Source organism: Ceratosolen solmsi, unplaced genomic scaffold (assembly GCF_000503995.2).
Source record: "Ceratosolen solmsi marchali unplaced genomic scaffold, CerSol_1.0 scaffold57, whole genome shotgun sequence".
Classification (NCBI taxonomy): domain Eukaryota; kingdom Metazoa; phylum Arthropoda; class Insecta; order Hymenoptera; family Agaonidae; genus Ceratosolen; species Ceratosolen solmsi.
Genome location: NW_011948427.1, coordinates 5,802,891 through 5,824,338, shown reverse-complemented (window position 1 = coordinate 5,824,338; position 21,448 = coordinate 5,802,891). Strand labels below are relative to the sequence as shown.

The 21,448-nt window shown below is 23.3% G+C and overlaps 1 protein-coding gene across 1 annotated transcript in view; it reads right to left on the bottom strand.

Annotated features, from left to right (window-relative positions):
• Positions 1 to 12,089, bottom strand: part of Syt1 (synaptotagmin 1) — a 29,687-nt gene extending 17,598 nt beyond the window's left edge. Inside the window, exon 1 of the mRNA XM_011501225.1 lies at positions 11,647 to 12,089. The gene's annotated coding sequence lies outside the window, so the exon portion shown is untranslated. The remainder of the gene's footprint in view (positions 1 to 11,646) is intronic.
• Positions 12,090 to 21,448: the final 9,359 nt, after the last annotated feature.

Below are 21,448 nucleotides of genomic sequence, written 5' to 3'. Positions count from 1 at the left end.
CATTCACCGAATTTTAATATAAAATGCATATATTTAAAATTTTGGAAGAGATAAAATAACGGTATGACATGTATTTTACATCATATAAATTTTATCATTACAAAAATCTTGTGGAACAGATAAATATTAAGTTGTTTTGAAGATACTTTAAAATTTAAAAACCAATGTAAAATCAACATAAGTAACAGTAAGCAGAAAATAAAAAGTTAATCCAATTCCGGAAATCCAAAATATTTATTATTTAGCTATGCTTAAGACTGTTGTTTATTTACTATTATTTCATTTACGTTCAAGAATTAGATGGAGACGTGATATCTTAATTATAGATTATGCGATATTTGTTATACGAAGTCAAGGCTACGTTATTCTTGTTAAAGGCAATAGTCGAACATAATATAGTAATAGCGAATGAATAAACTTTTTACTTCGCGCATTATTAAAAAAAAAGAGCTAAGCCACAGCAATAATAATGATAATTATAATTGTAAAATAGGACAGTTTACAAATTACATACAAATTTCTTTTATTTACTTAATAACCATAGAATATGAAGACCTTTGTCGTTAACTTGTCCAATTTCATATTACTGTTTTATTTCTATTATATGTTTTAAGAAATCGATTGACATTTATGAAAAATCTGTAATTTCTGATAAGGTTAAATAAAATATTTTTTCTATTTAAAAAAATTAACTCTTGGTCATTATTATTTGAAATTTTAATATTTAAAGATATTAGTTTTATTTTTTATTAGCTAAAATGGTGAATAATACTGATAAAATGTTGAAGAAAATAATTTGATTCTTTAGTAATTTGATTTGTTTAGATACAATTTCTTTTTCTTCGTAACTATCTTTTATAAGTTATATCTGAATTGTATGTTTTTACATAATACATACTTTTACTTTTATGTTGTATTATAAAATTTTAATTATATATTTGTATTTTTACCGCATTCACAGCCAATTATTGAGATCGTCAGGATTAATGGATATTATACTTTTTTATTGATCTAGTCTTTTTAATGTAATAGTATTTAATTATTAAAACATATTTATTATTTATTTTATCATACAAATTCAATTATTTTGCAACTATACATTGATTTTTATACTTGTTTAAAGAAACTCATTAAAAAATACCGTTTTTTATTTAATTCCTTTTTTTTATGTAGTTATATGTTATATGTTTTGCATATAATTTTAAAACAAGGAAAGTATAAAATAGAACAAGAAAAATTTATGAAGATACATTTTGCAAAAAGAATACCGATCGTTTTAAATTCCTCGAAAAAAATAGCAGTTATACCTATACAAAATAATATAGAATAAAGTAATAAGGAAGTAATTTGTATGTAAAAGTAATAGATGAAGATAATCTTAAATGCTAATTTAACTTCTTAACTTATCAATTTTTTCTTATTTTTATTTAAATAATTTGATAAATAATATTTTCATATTGTTAAATGTAATCAATAGAATTTATTTCGAACTGCTTTATTTATATAATTATAATTTGTATGATACATGATTTTTGAGACATATAAATGAAAATAATCTGATTTAAACTAATAACTTTAAACTAACATGTTATTGGATTAGATAAACTGTGAAATAAACTATTAAATATGTAATTATCCAGACATAATATATTAAATTTATAATTTTATTATAATAAATTCTAGAATATTTTATATAATCATAAGTTCGCTGAAAACTCAGAAATATAGAAGGTAAATTGAAATTTCTTGTTTGGTTTTTTAATTTCATAAGACTTAGAATGTATCTACTTATTGAAGTAATTGATTTTCTGTGTAGTAAATAATGTTTTGAATAAATTAAATGTAATTTTTATACGTATAAAGTTATTGTTGGTATTATCGCTAATTTAAAAAATACTCTGAAAGCTCTATTTATTAATTACTGAAAATTAAGGATGGCGAGTTGATGAAATAAATCGCTGCAATTTGGATTAGAACTATTTATTAAATGAACGAATAATAGAGTAAGAAAGAGCTTGCAGGGACAGATCGTAACTTTCACTCGAGCTTTTAAGAGCATAATAAAGGAAACAAGGCCAAGTGAATAGGGCGAGCATCGATATACGTCCATCAATGATACACGATGTATATGTGTTAGGTGGGGACATATGAGTTAGAAGTTAAAACGAAATAGCTATTTACGCGCCTGTACGTGTAGAAACTTTGTCGTCAGTGATCGATGGTTGATGCAGCCGATGATGTTAGGGTGAGGAGCGACCCTGACGCGTCAGCGGCAGTGTCTGGCGATGATTTAGTATCCAGGATGGATCAGGGATATAAGATTTTTTAGGTACAAGCTCGAGAAATGTAGTTATAGTTTAATTAGTATTATAAGTGATGACGGGATTAATTTATTCACGAACTAATGAAAATGATGATGAAAAAGTATAGCCCTTCGAATTTTAATGATTAACGAATATCTTCAATTTATGTAAAATTTAGGGATAAATAAATTTAACGCACTAACATTCAAAATTACGAAATTGAATCTCGCGTAATTTGGTGTTTTTCCGATTTTTTGTGAGTAATAAGTAGAAGCTAAGTAAGATAGATTTTATAAGGGCTAAGTGAGAAAATTAATATTCTATGTACTTTATGATTATATAAATGTACAAGTTATAAAAAAAGTTGAACTAAATCTGAAGTATAAAACTAGTGAACATATATTCTTTTATAGGCAGTTAAGCTTTGATTATTCTTTTTAAACTACAATAACTTTCATCCAATTCATCTTAAACTATATTTTTTAAGCACGTAGATTTCAATTATATTTTCAAATGTAAGACATTTATTCTACAAATATTTTCATACAATTACATAAAAATAAACTCGATATTTTTGTCAGCATGTTAATTTGGCGATATTTGAAATTTGTTTTTTTTTTAATTATTTAATGTATGAACTATTTGCATAAAAGTAAATTAAAAAATTAAGTACTATGTATAATTCATAATATAAATCACAACAATATCTAATGTAATTTTTTTAATATATACTAATATAAATAAAATATATAATAATATAAATAAAGTGTTTATACATAGGCTTTTGACAGTTCAATAAACGTCTAACTTATGAAATGAAAACCATAAATAAAAAAAGGATCTACATAGAAATATCTAATAATATTTTATATTAAGTTGTAATTATTATACTCAACATGCCTATATGTGAATATTCCCGCATGCGTATACGCACCATACACTAGCAACTACTTTTCTTACATCACTGCGTGTGTACATGTGAAAGTATGTTTAGAAAACTTATAATTGTATAAAATCAATATATTATAATATTGTTTAACCTAATTTTTCTTGAATATAATCGAATATTATAATAAAAGCAGTATTTTCACTGACTACAATTTTCTCAATACATTGAGCATCTATGCAAAAAGAAATTTGTTATTTATAAGAATATTCATTATTCCATTAATGTTGTAAATATGCATTATTTACAAAATAGATTAAAGGATAAAATAAATTTTATAATGAAAAGATAACTTTTCTTATAAATAGAAAAATAATAAAACAGTTATAAATATTAATTTAATTCTAAAATATTGAGTAGATTAAAATGTGAAATTAAAATAGTTATTTTTAGTTTTTGTCAAAAATGGAAATGATAAATTAGCCGACTGATTATTTGAATATTATTAATTTTACATTACCATTCGTAAGTGTGTTTGTATATGTTTATATATTATTGACGTAATTTATATGTAAGAGTAATTACTTCCAATAGTGGGCTTAATTTTCTATTATTTTGTAAAATAGGATTGATACAAATAATTGACATCAGTCATAACGTAATTATTAAAACACTTAAATAAGAAAATTCATAAATTATTCTAGAGTTTTATTAATGTATGCACAATATTTACCTATGTATTAAGTTGCTTATCTTTAATACAGCTAAGATACATTAAATTGAATAATGATACATTATGATTAAAATTATATGCTCATTTTTTTTCATGTATTAACGTAATTATCCTTAAAAATATTTTGTGATCGACAATTGACAAAAAAAATTTCTTAATTAATTAGAAAGTAAATATTAATTAACAATATAATTATAAATAATAATAAAAACGGTAAGGATACGCTAGTAACAAATTTTTTAAAAGATAGAAATAGCAGTAATTTTCTACTGTGAATAACTTGTAATGAGCATGCGTATAGGGAAATTGAAAATTATTATTAATATGACTCTCAATAAAACACATTCAGTGATTTTGAATTCTAAAATATATCATTTTTTTTTCTATTTTCTTGATCCAAATGCTTTAATTACGTATTGAAAGTATTAACAGCTATTATGAGAATCAGATTTATCTACAGACAAATTATTTCACCATTATTATTATAGTTGCATTTCAAATAAAGTTAAATGTAGCTTGTTTATTAAAATTTAATTTTAACATTCATATGAAAAATTTTAAAGATATTCTGTTAAATTAATATTTCGTTTATATTGAATTATTTAAGAAAACTGTATTTTAAGGAAAAAAAAAATATTAAAAAAAATTTGAATATTTGTATATTATATTTCAATGTTTTATATTTGCATTAGAACTTCAATTCAAAACTATTTCTGTAATAAGCTTGCAATTTCTTTTAATTTACTTTCTATAACAATTATTATATACCTGTATATATATATATATATATATATATATATATATATATGTATATATTAATTATATTATATATAATTATATATATTATATATATATTTATAATAAATTTATATATATATGTATAAATCTTTCATTTTACACATGTAAAATTTAAAATAGTTTTAGAAAATGTTGTCAATTTAAACTCATAATCAAAAAAATTTTTATACTATATTTTATAAATAATAGAACATTATATGTTCTACTTTTACTTTTTCTAAATACAATTCTTTATATAAAATATTTATGTTACAACTTTATTTTGTAATGATAAATCATTTTCTCAACTATTTGAATTAATTTATGTATTATTTCTAATTCAAAATTTATTTAAAACTTAAAAAATTGGATTTTCATTTTAAATTGCAATACTTTATTTTACAAGTTACAATATTTTTCTATTGAAAATCTTTTATTAATGAACGAACTCATAAAACGTTAAAAATTACTTATAATTTATTTTTATAAAATATTTGAATGTTTTGAATCATAATCAAATATAATGTTATGTAAAAGTGAAATAGCTATAGTATAGCTAAATGTTTTAATTTGAAATATCGAGCACTTTTATAAATAATTTTGTAAAATTTATATTTTACAATATTTATCTTTTTTTTTTAATACTAACTATAATATAATTCCATACTTAACATTAGAAAAAATATTGTAATGTATGTATCTTACCATTGTCACATTATGCTAACAAATGTAATCATTAATAATACGGTATTAGTAAATATTTTTCTGTAGCACTGAATATATAACTGAAAGAATCTAAAAGAAATAATTATTACATTTTTGCTATTCAATAAGAAATGGTAAATATTGGTAAATGGTAAATAAATAAAAAACTCTTAACATATATTTATAATACCGTACATTGGAATTTTATTTATATTTTATTATATTTATATTGGAATTTTATATATAGTATAAAAAGTTTAAAAATTTTGTAAATTTAATTTCAAAGTAAAAAATTAATTCATCTATAGATATAACAAATGTTTGTTAACAAATTATGTAAATATAATTCGTGAATTCGGTATGTTTCATTCAAAAAAGAAAAAGAAATAAAAACCGATTTATTAATGATGGATGATTAAATAAATGAATAAGAAGATATCTGGAGTAGAAAAGTACGTGATATAGTAATATGACAGAAAATACGAGAAGATTAATCGCTTTCAATGCGTGGGTGAGAAACTGCGCTGATGTTGCTTCAGGGGTATTTACCAATGACGACGTGATACGTCACCTGTTTCACTGCTCGTAATATGACGTACATGTGCATCACTAGATATATTTGCATCCCTGTACCTACAATTTATTAATTTCTTTAAGGTATAATTTCGTACAAAATTCTCTATAGAATATGAATAATCAGTACATTATATTAGTAATAAATTCTTTTTTAGCACGTAATTAAGATATTATGGAATAATCTTCGTTCAGTTCCACTTTCACGCGTGCTTACATATATTTCCATTTAATGAGCCAATTACAAATACATACTATAAAATTCTTGGTCATGAAATAAAGTAATAAAATTTTTAAGAAAAATTATTGTCAATAAATTTTGCATATAATGTATTTAGATATTGACAATAATAATAGCAAAATAGTGTATAATATAAAAATAAAAGATTAATGTATTATTAAGGACAGTTAATTGAATGGAATTTTATATTGAATATCTTCAAGCTATTTAGTTATATTAAATGCTTTGAGAACATAAAATTTAAATAATAGAAATTTATAGTGCTACGTATTAAATTATGTAATTAATACAATTCTCAATTGAAAAATATTTATAAAATAAAATAAAATTATTTGTAATTAATTGCATTACGAATTACATGTCGAACGAAAGTATAAGTTTTATAATTTCAAGATTTTGTTAATTATACGTATGCGTTAAACTATAACTTACAAATATCTTATTTTGATCAAAATAAGACAATTCTTTTATTTATTGTAAAAGAATTTTGATTTTTCAATAAAATATTTTATCTTAATTTTTTAACGTTGAAAAGTATAATCTTTAAGCATAGTGTATATAAAAAACAATTATTTAATAATTAATCATTTTCAAATTTGATATAAGTTTCTATACTAGTATATCTTCTATACAAAAATATACTAAAACACGTAACTATAATTGATGCAACTTTATCAAATGATTTAACTTATCAATAAAATATTCATTAATATGTTTATATTTAATTATTTAATTATTATATTTAATTATTCGTTTATAAGTTTTGTTTACTTCTAAGTTTCAAAGTAAATACTTTCAAATTATTAAATAATTTTATAGAATATCTGTAATGCTAATATGTTTACATTAAATTTGTTTACACTGGGTTAATGAAGCTTGAATATATATATAAAATTAAAAGAATTGGATAATTAACGAATACTGAATTTGACATTCAACATAAGTCATACTAACTAAATTTAAAAATATAAAATATAAAATGTATATATATAAATAGTAAAATATAATTATAAGGTGCTCAAAATAACGTATAAATAATATTCTTCAGTTTTAACAGCAAAATAATAAATAATTATTTATAATTGCATCCGAATATTGAAATGATAATATTTTAAATATTTTTTTTATTAGGTAGTTTATAGAAAGACTAATTTTATACAATAGTTAATAAAATTACTGTTTATATTTTTAGTAAAAAGAAATCTTTCATCTAATATTGATGAATTAAAAATGAAAGATTTAATAATTTATCAATACAAATTAATTGGTACAGCGATTAACTAGTTCATATGCACAAAATTTATGAGTAAATAAATGTTTTTTTTACTTTTTTTTACATTTGTATATCTGGCGTGTAAACTTATATGCAATCTGAACTTTTTATATTATCTATAATGGAACTGTATGATAACTTTGTAGTATGATAATTTATAATAATAAGTTTAGTAAATGATATTGCATTCATTGTAAACTGTTTGAATATACTATATAATGCATTCAATATATTATAAAATAATATCGTTCCATTTGTAAAGTACCTTTTTGTCAAAATAATGTACGTTTAAAGTGGTCATTTTAATTAATTATTATTTATACAATTGATTACAGATTATAAAACTGTTCATTGATTCTTGTATATTATGATACTGAGAATGTACAATTATATAATATTATCTTTTAGTATTTAGGATTTGCATTATATCACATACAATATTGTAGTTACATAATTTAAAGTAATATATCACATGGGAATACAAAATATGTCTTAAATATAAGTGTATTTAAAATTCTGTTATCAGTGTATGTAGGCATTCATACTATTATGTATCTAATAGAATAAATAATATTATTCTGAATAATCTAGTGATATTTTTATAATATTATTAAGTATGGATAATATTACCAATAATACTACTATAGATAATAGTACTGAATATATTCAGAAGTTTGCAAAAAATAAAATGATTTTCAAAATAAAATAATTCAATAAACTATCCTATATACATACTAAATTTATTTCAGTTGCTTGTTTTGTATGTTACATTCTCATTATGTTTGAATCTATCAACTATTAATCATTTGTTAATAAAAAGACTGTACTTTTTAAATATAACTTTTGAATAGAACTTAAATATAACTTTAAATATAACTTTCGAATAGAATCTTTTAGTTATTGCTAATTCCACTAGCGGTTTATATAGTATTCCTATTTTATGTGATTCATTTATCTTCATTTAATATTTACGCTTTAGCTAATTGTAAGTAAAGAGATATTTTTAATAAGATTTCTATTATAGAAATTTGGAGCTCGATATACGTAATTTCAATTGTAAAATACGGTAGAATTAACCGATTTTAGTTGTATAATACAAGGTTAGCAATTTACTTACTTTATATTATTGAAAATTTGTCGTAACATAGTCAAATCTTGTGGCTACATCTCGCTATAAAGATCTATCAGAAACATATTGTAAAATTGAGTACATCCCTAACTATATATATGTTAAACTATATTCAGATATAATTTACAAGCTGCAACGTATTTCCTTTACCAGCAAAAATAAAATGTCGAGACAAATAAACTAAAATAAAGCAGAATATTCTTACTCATAAGGGTTAATTCAACTTCCATCAAATGATGGTAATGCCAAAAGATTCTCGTAGTGAGTATATAAATATTAATACAACCATATTTACTTATTTGTTAAAAATCTTTATCTTCTAACAAAATTATTTATATATGGACATTGAAAAAAGTTATTTTTTATTTTTTAAAGAAAATTTTTTTGATATTATATTGCACTTATTCAATTAATTTTTTTATTTTCATTCTACATTTTTTATTATAACTCATTTCTTCACTTACATATGAATTGGGACCCCTTCCAATAAAAAAAGAGATGGTGAAATATGTGACCACAAGAATTTAAAGAATATGTTATTTTGTTAAACAATTATATGCATAAGTTTTACATTTTCAACTTATATGGCACATTTTCAATAGAATTAAGTTAATACAAATGTTTTATATTAATTTATTTTTATTAAATGGTTGCATTGTCTTAATATATTCTCTTCGTTGATATACTATTATAAAAAATAACTTTATACTATTATAAAAATAACGTAAATAACTCAACATTATATAGTAATAGAATTTTGCATGTACTTAATATTTTAATAGAAAAAAATATTTTTATAATGCAAGTAATAATCTTTGCAAGATATTTATTTGAAAATAAATTTATCCTTAAATAAAATATCTCTAAACTATATAAACCGATATTGTATGCTGAATAATAAAATAATAAAAATTACATAATTTTATCATTAAGAATTTATAATCAATATAAAGGTTTGAATCTATTTTTATTATTAATAAATTTTTGTAAAACATTTTATTAATATCGGTTAATATGTGTTTATTAATTACATAATTTGCATATTTATTATATCTTTAGATGTATTATTAAAACTATATTAATAATGATATATTTAATGAATAATATTTATTTTAATAAGAAATTATGATTTAAATTATATCTTAGGTTAGGAATCATAAAGTTATAAATATTTTTTTTTAAACTCAATCTTGTATTAATTAAATGAATTAGAATAAGTGCAAATTACAGGTATAGTATTATAATATAAAATTTTAAGCTTAACTAACAATATTTCTGCTTAAGAAAAGAAAATGAAAATTATAGGTTATAAAAATGTGTTTATACTTTCTTTGTCAGGATTCAAAATTCAGATTATTAAAACGAATTTGTAACTTCAGCAAGCAGTAAGAAAGTGTGGCAATCAAACATAAAATTAATAATGGTTCATAGAATAAGCATGCTTTATAAAATAAACATAAATCATAAAATAAACATAAATTGATCTAATAATTTATTTTAACCAAGTACTGTAAAAAATTATTGGTGTATAAACTTTAATTTGTATTTTTTAATTACATTTTCAAAGTGAGATACGATTGATGATTTAACATATTATATTTGGTAAAATATTATCATTTCCTAAATAATTTGTATTAATTTGTTTAATTAAATTTTATTATTTGAATTTCAACATACTATATTATATAAAAAAATTAATGATAATATAAGATAATTGAAAATAATTTTATAAAATATATGTATTATTATTTATACGTGCGCTTAATTTATTTGTAATTAAATATATATTAAATATGACAAAATATTTAACAAATTTATCCATACAAAATGCGATAAAAATGTTACCTTTTTTTAATATTTAAAGTTGGTTTCGTTTCCGTATTGCATATTATATAAATCTTGCAACAAAAGATTTTCTATAACATACTAGTTCCATATTTATCAATGTACGAGTTCTGTTTAATTTTCAATATTAATCAATTAGAAGAAATGTTCAAATTAATCTTATTACATCTAATTTATTATCTTATCTATTACAATTATCATAATATATACAGAATAAAAATTATCTAAAATTGAGAATAAAATTAGACAGTTAATACGACAACGCAGTTATAGTTAAATATGACAATCATATTTATTTCATTGCATTAAATGTAGTCTTATATATTAATATTTTTAATATAAAATTAATATATTAGATGTCATAAGTGATGGAAAATCTATGTACATACGATTTTTGAAGCACCCTCGTTTGCTATTAGTCCCTAGTAAAAAGGAAAATATCTAAGAAATATGACCTAATATAGACAAGTCACTTGACCTCGTAGAAGAAACTTGTATTCAACTCTCACACTCTCTGATTAGTTTTCTCATTTTCTCATTAGCTATGATATTAACACCATCACTTTATTATAAAGTATAATTTAGTATTACTCATGTATCAGAATTTTGCAAAATGCTTTTCTAGAAAATAAATGGATATATGCTACAATAGATGAAGAAAAGTGACAAAAAAAAAAAAAAACGGTGGACGAAAATCTTAATCGATCCATACAGAAGTGAAGTTCCTCGAAAAGTCATTTCATAGATTGCGCGAGTTTATTAAATGAGAATACGGGAGAGCGTTACTTCCTAATCTCTTCTTTTTATTTTTTCTTTAGGATGGCAAAATATTCGATAAAATCGATAAGAAAGTATCGCGATACGAATAGATAGTGTGAGAAGTAGTGCAAAAGCGGGACAGACAGACAGGTAGATAGATAAGTCGTTGGAGAAAAGAAGTCTGTTGGAAGAGATAGGCATTTGGATATGAGAAAAGCGTTGACTCGGCGCGTCCCCGAGGTCACACGTCGTAGCGATGAAGCCGCGTAACTCTCAACGCGGATAACACGCCAACTATCCCGGAAAGCAGTAGCCTCGTATCGCCGAAGCACCGTAACCCAATGTTTCGACGCGAAAAGTCGAGTGAAAAGAGTCCCCGTTAAGCCAGGCTGCCTGACGGGCCCTCTGCCTTTACTACTCACGAGTATGTTTTCTATTTGGATGCTCCTCCAAGGGTACGAATTTGCCGTCCTCGCAGTGGCTCGGCACGATGCACAGTAGGCAGTAGGTAAGGGTAGACGAGATAGGCGCGTTAAATCCTCCGCCCCTAATCGTCCGTAGTAGCAGCGGCAGCGACAGCGGCAGCGGCAGCGACAGCGACAGGAGCAGCAGAAGCAACGTTTATGGCACTTTGGCGCAGTCTTCGGCTCGTCTCACGCACTCGTGCCCATCAATTGGGCATCGCCTTCCTCGAACCAATTCTTCCGTATCACGGGCCCACTTGTGGCCCAGCTCCTCGCACCCCGACGACCAATGCGACTCGCACGCACACGCACGAGAGCTGACTCGGTATCGCGACGTCCCGCAGCTCTCGGCTCGGCTCCACTGCCAGTTTCTTGCTCGGTGGAACGCGTGCGCGCGCGGCCTAGAGGTACGGGCGCGGGTAGCTCTCCGTTTCCGCTCTCTTCGGGAAAATCTATCGGGGGGATGGCTGACTGCCTCGGCCGTGAGCGAGTCCGTCTCTATCAGGGAGATCGAGTGGTCGCGTAAGAGCGAACGAGACGACGGTAGTCGCCCCTTTGGCGGGGAAGCGAGAGTGCGCCTGACCGGATTCCAAGAGTAATATGGCCGCCCAGCGAATCGATAAGGTACGTTGTTGAGCGCCTCGCGGCCCCTCCCCCAGGTCCTCGTCGCGGCTGTTGGAAGCGCCATCGCCCGGCTAAAAGACAGGAGCTGAACCCGTGCGGGCGTGCACCAGCTCCCGAGGCTCGACTTCTACGGGCTCTTAAGGGGCGGCAACAGCTTCCTATCAACATCGCGGTCGCTCCATGATCCTTCATGCCCTTCTGCCCTCGGCGCCTGTTCTTCGACATTTCTCGCGAGGAAGGCGCGTTCTGAGCATCGACCATCGTCGAGGAGCTTTGCCTGACTATGGCCGGACTCGAAATGCGCACCCTTAGTTGAGCCACTACTACTTCTTGCTTATCGAGCGAGAGATTACTCTTAAGGTTAATAGGTAAACTTGCAATATGCTTTTACGTCTCTCGTACCAGCACGACGCACTCTACTTCGAAGATTCTTACTTCCTCAATAATGTCTACCGAGTTCGTAGCCTACTTCCTTAATCGTTCAACATTCTGGCAATAATTGATGAAAATATTTTTAATTCACCTATAAGCCTATATAACGTCTCATACCTATATCTGACAATTACATTAGCAAAGTTATTGTTTTAACCCGAAAGAATTATCATTGAATTTGCTGATTCTTTGTATAATTCAGTTCAGACATTTCTTTAAAAATAATATTAAAATTATTTTTTAAGGAGATCGCCATATTTTAGATAAATAAAAACTAAAAAATATAAATATCTTTAATGAATTTATTATTTATTTAATTGTGATATTTAGATTGATCTAGGCCGATCTTATCTTCTTATTAAATGTTATTATACTTTTATGCAGAGGTTATTCCTAACGTTTAACGTCGACATGTAATTTGACTAATCAATATTTCATCATTCAGTGCTCACAATTCCTGGTACATGAGAATGATTTTTATCGTATTATTTCATCGTAATATATTTAAATCTATCGACAGATTATTTTAGTCTGTACCGTTTGACACGGATAGATGTATTTTAATGCATTAAAAACACTTTGTACTTATCGAATCAGTTTTTATGAGAATGGATGTATATAGGTTGGTTTAATAAAAAAAAATTAGAATTTATTTGTAATTTCATACAAAGCATAATCTTATTAGTTTAAAACTGAATAATTATCAATTCCTTATAACTAAAAGTATTAATAAAACTGATATTACAATTTCAAATTGAAATTACTAAGTTGTAAAATTTATTGAAATTATACTTACTTGAATATTTGAAAAGTTTGTTCAAATGTCATGACTTTTTTCATATTTAAAAATTACAGATATTGCCATCTTAATTCTATAAATTTTGTATGATTAATTTAGATTAAATTGCACATAATACATTATAATAAATTATATAAATTAACATCAATACAAATATATATGCGTTGGTAATAAATTACGAAAATACATAAAAAAAATTTATTTAATATTTTTTTTTTAAATGAAACTGGAAACTCACTCATAATCGATATGCAAAATTAGCATTAGATATACTAATAAATTCTTTGTTTTTCATTCTTAATAGAATATAAAATTAAAATTAACACGATTATTTATAAATGAAAATTCACGAACTGTATTATGTAATAATAAATTTTTTTCATAAATAAATATCTAAAACAATTGAAAAATTAATACTGTGTTGATTGTTAACCTAAATTGTAATATGGTATTGTATTAGTGTCTTGTATTTTTAAAATTATTTAACTTAGAGTATTCATTTCTAACGTTATAATAAAATAAATATGTTTGTCATATTTTTTCAGTAGTAGAAATATGAGAGAGGGGGGAGAGGGAGGGCGAGAGAGAAAAGTGGAGATCATTATTAAGGTAGGATGGACGATGGTCTATATTATAAAAAGGGAATGGAGTGGCTGTGAGAAAGAGACGGAAGGACGCAGAACCAGAAAATCGATTAATCGAACGTCGCGCGCGCAGTTGGAAGAGTGGATTTGTTGTCTTCTATCTTTCTCCAGAATACAAGCACAGAGCTCATAGGGGAAAGAACGACTGAAACTTTTACTATCCAGGGCACAACATTTTTGGATACACAATAAATAAGTATAAAAATAAATATATCATGATTTTTATTTTCTGTTATTTCATTTAATATTTTACATTTTTTACAAGCTTACATATCAATTATTTTAAAATATCTTTTTTTTAATGTTATAAAAACTTACAGCATTAATAATTTTCGTATAATTCTTGCAGTATCAGATTCATTTAATTTCTGTATTTACATTGATTTTTCCATTCACTGTCTGCATGTAAGTTATATTACCTTTTCAAAGATTTATATACTATATTTAAAATAAATAAGTTAATCAAATTATAAAAATATTTAATTTCAGAATAAAATAACGCCAACTTTATAGTTTTATAATAAAATTAATTAAAATTAATTTTAAAAAACGCTAAACAATCATGGAAATAAAACCCAATTATTCCTTGACGAATTAAGAAATATAAAATTACGTATATCACTAAAAAATTATGAGATTTATCTTAATAAATAATTTTATTCATCATTCGACTATTTATTTTTAATTAACTATTTCTGTTGCTTCCGATACAAATACTATGTATATATGAAATTTATTTTTAAGGTTGTAATATAGACGTTGATTAGAAAATTTTCCACATTTTTTGGAATATCAGACGTAATTGTTAAAAGATCTATAAAATATTCCAGATGCGGAAGAGTTAACTATCAATGAATTTATAATATAGAAATTTTTAATACTAGCCGATAAGAAATAGTATAATAATATTTAGTATCTGGTAACAGCTTATTTTATTAGATCCATAATGTTAAAAATTGCTCATTCATTGCTCAAAAAACAAAACTAAGTCAATAATGTCATTGATCATAGATTATTAGAATAGTAACAGATTTATTTATGTTTTTTTTTTATTAAACTATCTCCACCGTGGAGATTTTTTATGTAATGAATAAGCTATTTAAAAATGTGTACACAGCCATTTAATTTTGTAAATTTTTTTGTATTTTTGTAAAAAGAGATAATATAAGTTTCAGTAAGAATTATAATTTAAAGTTTAATTCTTTTAAATATAATAGATCTTCTGTATTAAATAAAATATTTGATGTAGATGTAATAATTTATTATACATATACTATATAAATATATATATTACTAAATATATCGTAAAATTTATATCAATCAATTTTTACTATTTTCAGAGCAAAAATTGTCTGTATAATATATATAAAATATAATGAATTATTTTTGAAATTGGAATTTTTAATTAATGAAAAATGACCATATACCAAAAAATTAATTTAGTAGTATTTAAAAATTTTTTTAAATATAATATTTTTATATAACTAGACATACAAGAAACTGTGATATTAAAAGCAATATATGTATATTAAAATTTATACTTTGTTTTCTTTTGAAAAACATTTATAATATATTATTCATACAAAAATTAAAAAAAAAATTAATTAAAAAATTTCTTTAACCTATATGATCGAATAAAAAGTTTAAACTTTAAATACATGAATTGCATATTTAAAAATATATAAATTTTGCAGAATAAATTATTTTATTATAAAATCTTATAAAAGATAGAATATAGTTTAAATTATTGTATTTGTATACACAATTTCAAAATAATTTTGACTGAATTACAATTTTGCAAAATTGCAATGTATTAACAACAATATTTTGTATTCATATAATTAGTATAAATCATTTATGGATAAATTAAACCTTATTGTGTTATTTCCATTATAAAATTGTATAAATTAAATTATCGTCAATACAATATGTAAAAAATAATAAAAGGAAAATGCATCATACAGCTAATTAATTATTAGGTCATTTGATACTATAACTGGAAGATATTTACGATATTAAGGAAATTTAATGTATTAGATTATTTAAAGAAACGTTATAAGTTACGCTATATATATATATATATATATATATATATATATATATATGTCTGTTATTTATACTATATTTATGTCCATATTGTGAGAAACAATTAATCTATAATATACATTAAATGATGCAGTTTAAGTTACCAAAAAGATTGAGTTAATAATTTATAAATTTATTTTTCAATGATAACTGTTTAATAATTAAATAATAATTTTTCGAAACAGTTATTAGCCAATAAAATAGAAAAATTGTTAAACATATGAAAGGCCCTTATTCATTAATATTATCATTATTGAATTTGAAACTAAAAAAAACAACAAAAGAGTATCGAACTGATATAATTGATAGAATATTTAGCGTAAATAATGTAATCATCGTAGCTATAATAATATATCTCAAACACCTAATTGGCAAATCGTTACACAGGAACATTTATGAGTTTATCTAGAAATCAAGCAAACTACTTCAAACTTCTGATAATGATAATATCTTTTATTATTTATATAAATAAACGTTTATTAATATTTATTAATATTTGTCTTTTAAAATAATAAAAGATATTATAAATAAGGATTTATTAATGCATTTAATGGATCGATATTTGGACATGGTTCTATAATTATATAAATAATAATAACCTTTTAATAATTATAACCTTTTAAATTGTAAAATATGCTTAGATAAAACTAAAAAAGTGACAATACAAAATTTAAAAGATATCCTTGGAATAAAATTATTGTTTATTCTAACTTTGTAACTGGAATATGCAAATTTTTTGTAATTATAAAATTACTAATTCCAAAGAAAATGACAATTTTATTAAATAGACGACAATTGTATTAAAATTGTGAAATATACTGCATACTTTGTCATTTGTGTAATATAGTATTTGAAAATATATATTAAATTGATCTTATACTTATACTAATATAAATTCAAAATTGAAAACATGCTTATCCAAGTTACATTAGATCTATTAAATGAATACTTTAGGAATTTATTGATTTTAGAAATTCGTTGATATGTGATAAAAAGGTTTATACCATCGAAATCTTAGTATTTCGTGTAATATTTTCTGTGACGAAGCAAAGCCTATTAAATAATTGGATATAAAAATCATAACTATATATTTAAATTATTTATTAATTAATATGTAAACACCAATTAAACATTTCAATTCATCATTAATTAAATTTATATTGAATTTAATTTATATTTATTTATTTTAATTTATATTAAATTTATATTATTAACGTTTCAAATCAATACTATAATTATGACATTATATTTAATAATAAATAACATCTATCTAATGAAAACTTAATGTAGTTATTAAAAAAAGATTTGTACTGTATATATAACACTAGTTATATTAACTTTTATACTTATTTCTGTGTTAATTAATGATTATGCTTATACTTGAATTTAATAATACAGATTATACAGATTTAAACATTTTTATTTTTAAAAATATAAATTCTATTTTTGCATAGTTTTTATTCCATCAAGATTAATGGATTTTATATGAATTTAAGAATAAAATTAACTAAACTTTTTTCAAAAATTTTCAATTCTACAATATCTAAGTTTAATTAATGCATTAGTTAAGATATCATCATAGCAAATCTCTTTATTATTACAATAGTTTGCTCAAAACTATAATTTAATACCTAAAATGTTTAACATATTATTACAGCGAATAAAATAATTATTATAATCAATGTATTATTTATTTATTATTTCAAGAAGCAGCAATTTTACAAAGTATTTACATTACTAATTCATTTTTAACAAAAAAACTAGAATTTTTGATATATAGATATTTTTATATCCAAAAAATATTGATACTATACTTTTTTCACAAATAAATTTTACAAATAGTTTCGTTTTTCAAAATTATGTTATATTATTAAAGACTATTATGATCGATAAGTATAATTAAAAAAAAAAAGGAAATGGTAATGAATATTTGTTAGTTTGCCTTCAGAGGCTACCAATATCGACCAAATAGAGGAGACAAATTTCATTGAGTTAGTGTTTAATGTCCGATCGGTACTTTTTTAAAGTGAACCTTCACTAATCACAGTGAATAAAGTAAAACTTGTATAGAAAGAAAATAAAAATAACATTGAATACTATTGTTATATGAAATTTATTAAATGGTATGTTATGTATTGTAATATTTATAATTTGAATTAGTGTTTCATATGATATATTTATCAGAGGATGCAGAAGTAAGTGAACTATATTTTAGTGAACTAAATTTTAAAAATGTAGTATAAAATCGATTAATTATGTGTAACATATTTATTTATCAATAACAATAAAAGAATAAACTAAATATTCTATATTCATAATCGAAATATCCGGCAATTTTTATTTTACACTATCATGGTAAAAACAAATTTTACTGTTAATCATAACTTTAACATTGAAAATATATATTTTTCCCAATTTTTTTACAATTATAAATATTAAAATTTACTTTATTGTTATTTCTATAGAATTTTCAATAGTAAGATGTATTCTGAATTTTATGAAAAGTCTCAAAGCCCAAAGAATGACGAATATTTAAACAAAAAAACCTTGTATATATAAGAATTTTTATGTTTACTTATATGTATATAATCAAAGGAAGATGCAAGTTTTATAAATATAAATTCTTCTTGTATATTAATAAATAAATTCTTTCATTTAAAAATAAGCAACACTTGTCTAGGATTGAACGAAATTAGATTTTTATCTATGTTCATAACCTACTCTCATTCAATGTTCCTGACCAATACTGAATAAGTTTCATATTTTTAATACATAATCATAGACTTTAAATTTTATTAATGAAGTTACTTATAAAATATAATACTCTTATTTGATATTTCGCGCTTCTAAAGTAAAATGGAATATCAAAGATTTCATAAAAAATTCTTAATTGCCAAGGAAAAACGATGTCTCAAAATACTAACCGAGTTTTAAGAACAAAATTTCAAAACTTCACAACACAACCGACCAATGACAGCAACAGTGTTAATTTAAACTTGCAATCACCAATTTTAGGCAAAAACTTTAAAACTCCGAATCTATATTTTCCGCTAACGGCTATGACGTTTGATCAAACATTATGTTACGTAAGTTATTTTGAAATAAATATTTTTCTTGCTCTGCTTTGAAAATTTGTATTTAATTCAAATCTAATTAATGAAAATTGTACGATTTAATTTTTAAGAAATAATATTCTATTATTAAATGAATACATTATATTACAAATTATTATAATAAAATGATTATATTAGTTTATTTATTTATGTTCAAAAATTATGTTCAGTAAAATATTACAAAATTTTGATAATTTTAGTATTATATTAAACTATTATCTTAAATTACATTAAATTACATGGAAAAATTATAATATTATAATATTATAATAATAAAAAGATGGTATAAAATGCTACAAATATTTTCTTAAAAAATTAAAAAATATAAAATAATATCTGACCGTATTACATTCTTTAACATAAAATAATGTTAATGTATGACATATTTTGAAAAATAATTGAAGTAATACTGAATCTCGATTAGGTGATCATCATAATAATATGCACTTAAAACACTAATTAAATAAATAATTCTAATCAGTTAAAAAATTTATTAACAATTAAAATAAAGAGGAAGAATCTAACATAATAATAATAATGTGTACTTAACACAGTTTCATATAAATATAATAATTTTGCGAAAAATAATACAGCAATCCGAGAAGGCAAATATGTGTTTTGAAAATGTATTTAGAATAAAGGATAATTAAAAAAATTATTGTATGACTAATCTAATTGTGTAAACTTTATTGCATATATTACTTCTACTGTAAAATAAATTAAAGAAGTATGTTTAACCATATATGAGATTAACGTAATTCTGTAATGAACGTGGTATTATTATAAAACAGTGTCACTAATGTTTTAATAAAAATAAAATGATTCTTCTTTTATATATATTATATATAATATATTATAATTTTCATTGATAATTATTCTATTAAATTTAACTTTACATATATTTTTTATTTTAATTTAATTTTTTCCTATTAATATATTTTACGTGATTAATTTTAATAAACGAATTTTGATAAATGAACTAAAAATAATCTCGCTGAGCAATTACTGAAAGAATATGTGTATTATAAATACTTATTCATAAAATGTTTAAGCATTCTGTTCATAAATATTTTTGTTAACACAATATTAATTCAATGGATCAGAAAAAGTCATTTCAATTGCTTTTATTCAGATGCCGATTTATCGTCATATTATTGTTCCTGAGATCGAACCGATTATTAGACCAACAATACCTCCAATTTTAGCATTGCTTCGAGCAGAATTGTAAGTTTAAAAACAATATTTTTGTCAGATGATAAAAATGAAAATACTTCTTATATAAATAATTATATTTTAATGATAATAATAAAATTGTTTGATTTGTATCACAGTATGCTTTATATCGAATTTCAGAATAGAATTGACAAATGAAATCAGTGAATGATATAACAGTAAAGATTCGAAATGATATATTGTAACACCATCAATTGAAAAATAAAATTCAAATTTAAAGATATGTGTATTGTTGTATTATGATTTCAATAAAAAATAAATATTTTAAACTCACATTATAACAAATATCGTAAATTAATTAGTTAATAAGTAATTAGTTAGTAAGATTATTTACATCACATCTTGAGTTTGCTGTCAAAAGTTTTCTTAATTAACGTTCATTATCAATTCAATGTCCATTAATAATAAAGTCATGTAAGAAAAAAAATCTTCTATTTATTTGGCCTCGACTAGAATACGATTCGAAAAGCCTTTAATTAAAATAATTATGTATATTGTATTTAAACAATACATTTTCATTTCCTGGCAATGAAATAATTATTTATTATTCCAATAATATTCACAAAATATTTTGCGATTATAATTTAATTTCAGAATACGTGCAAGCTCGTTACTTATTATATTATATGGATAAATTTATTTTATACAGTCGTGTGCCCACAGTCCTGATATTTAAATGCATTATCATCGTTTATCCTATTATATTATCTATTTGTATCATTGAATCTCTAGTCTAAATATAGAATATGTGAACGTTAGAACTGGAATATGGAATATGGATCATAGTGAACCGAGTAATAAGGTTAAACACTTCACTAATTAAATAGTTT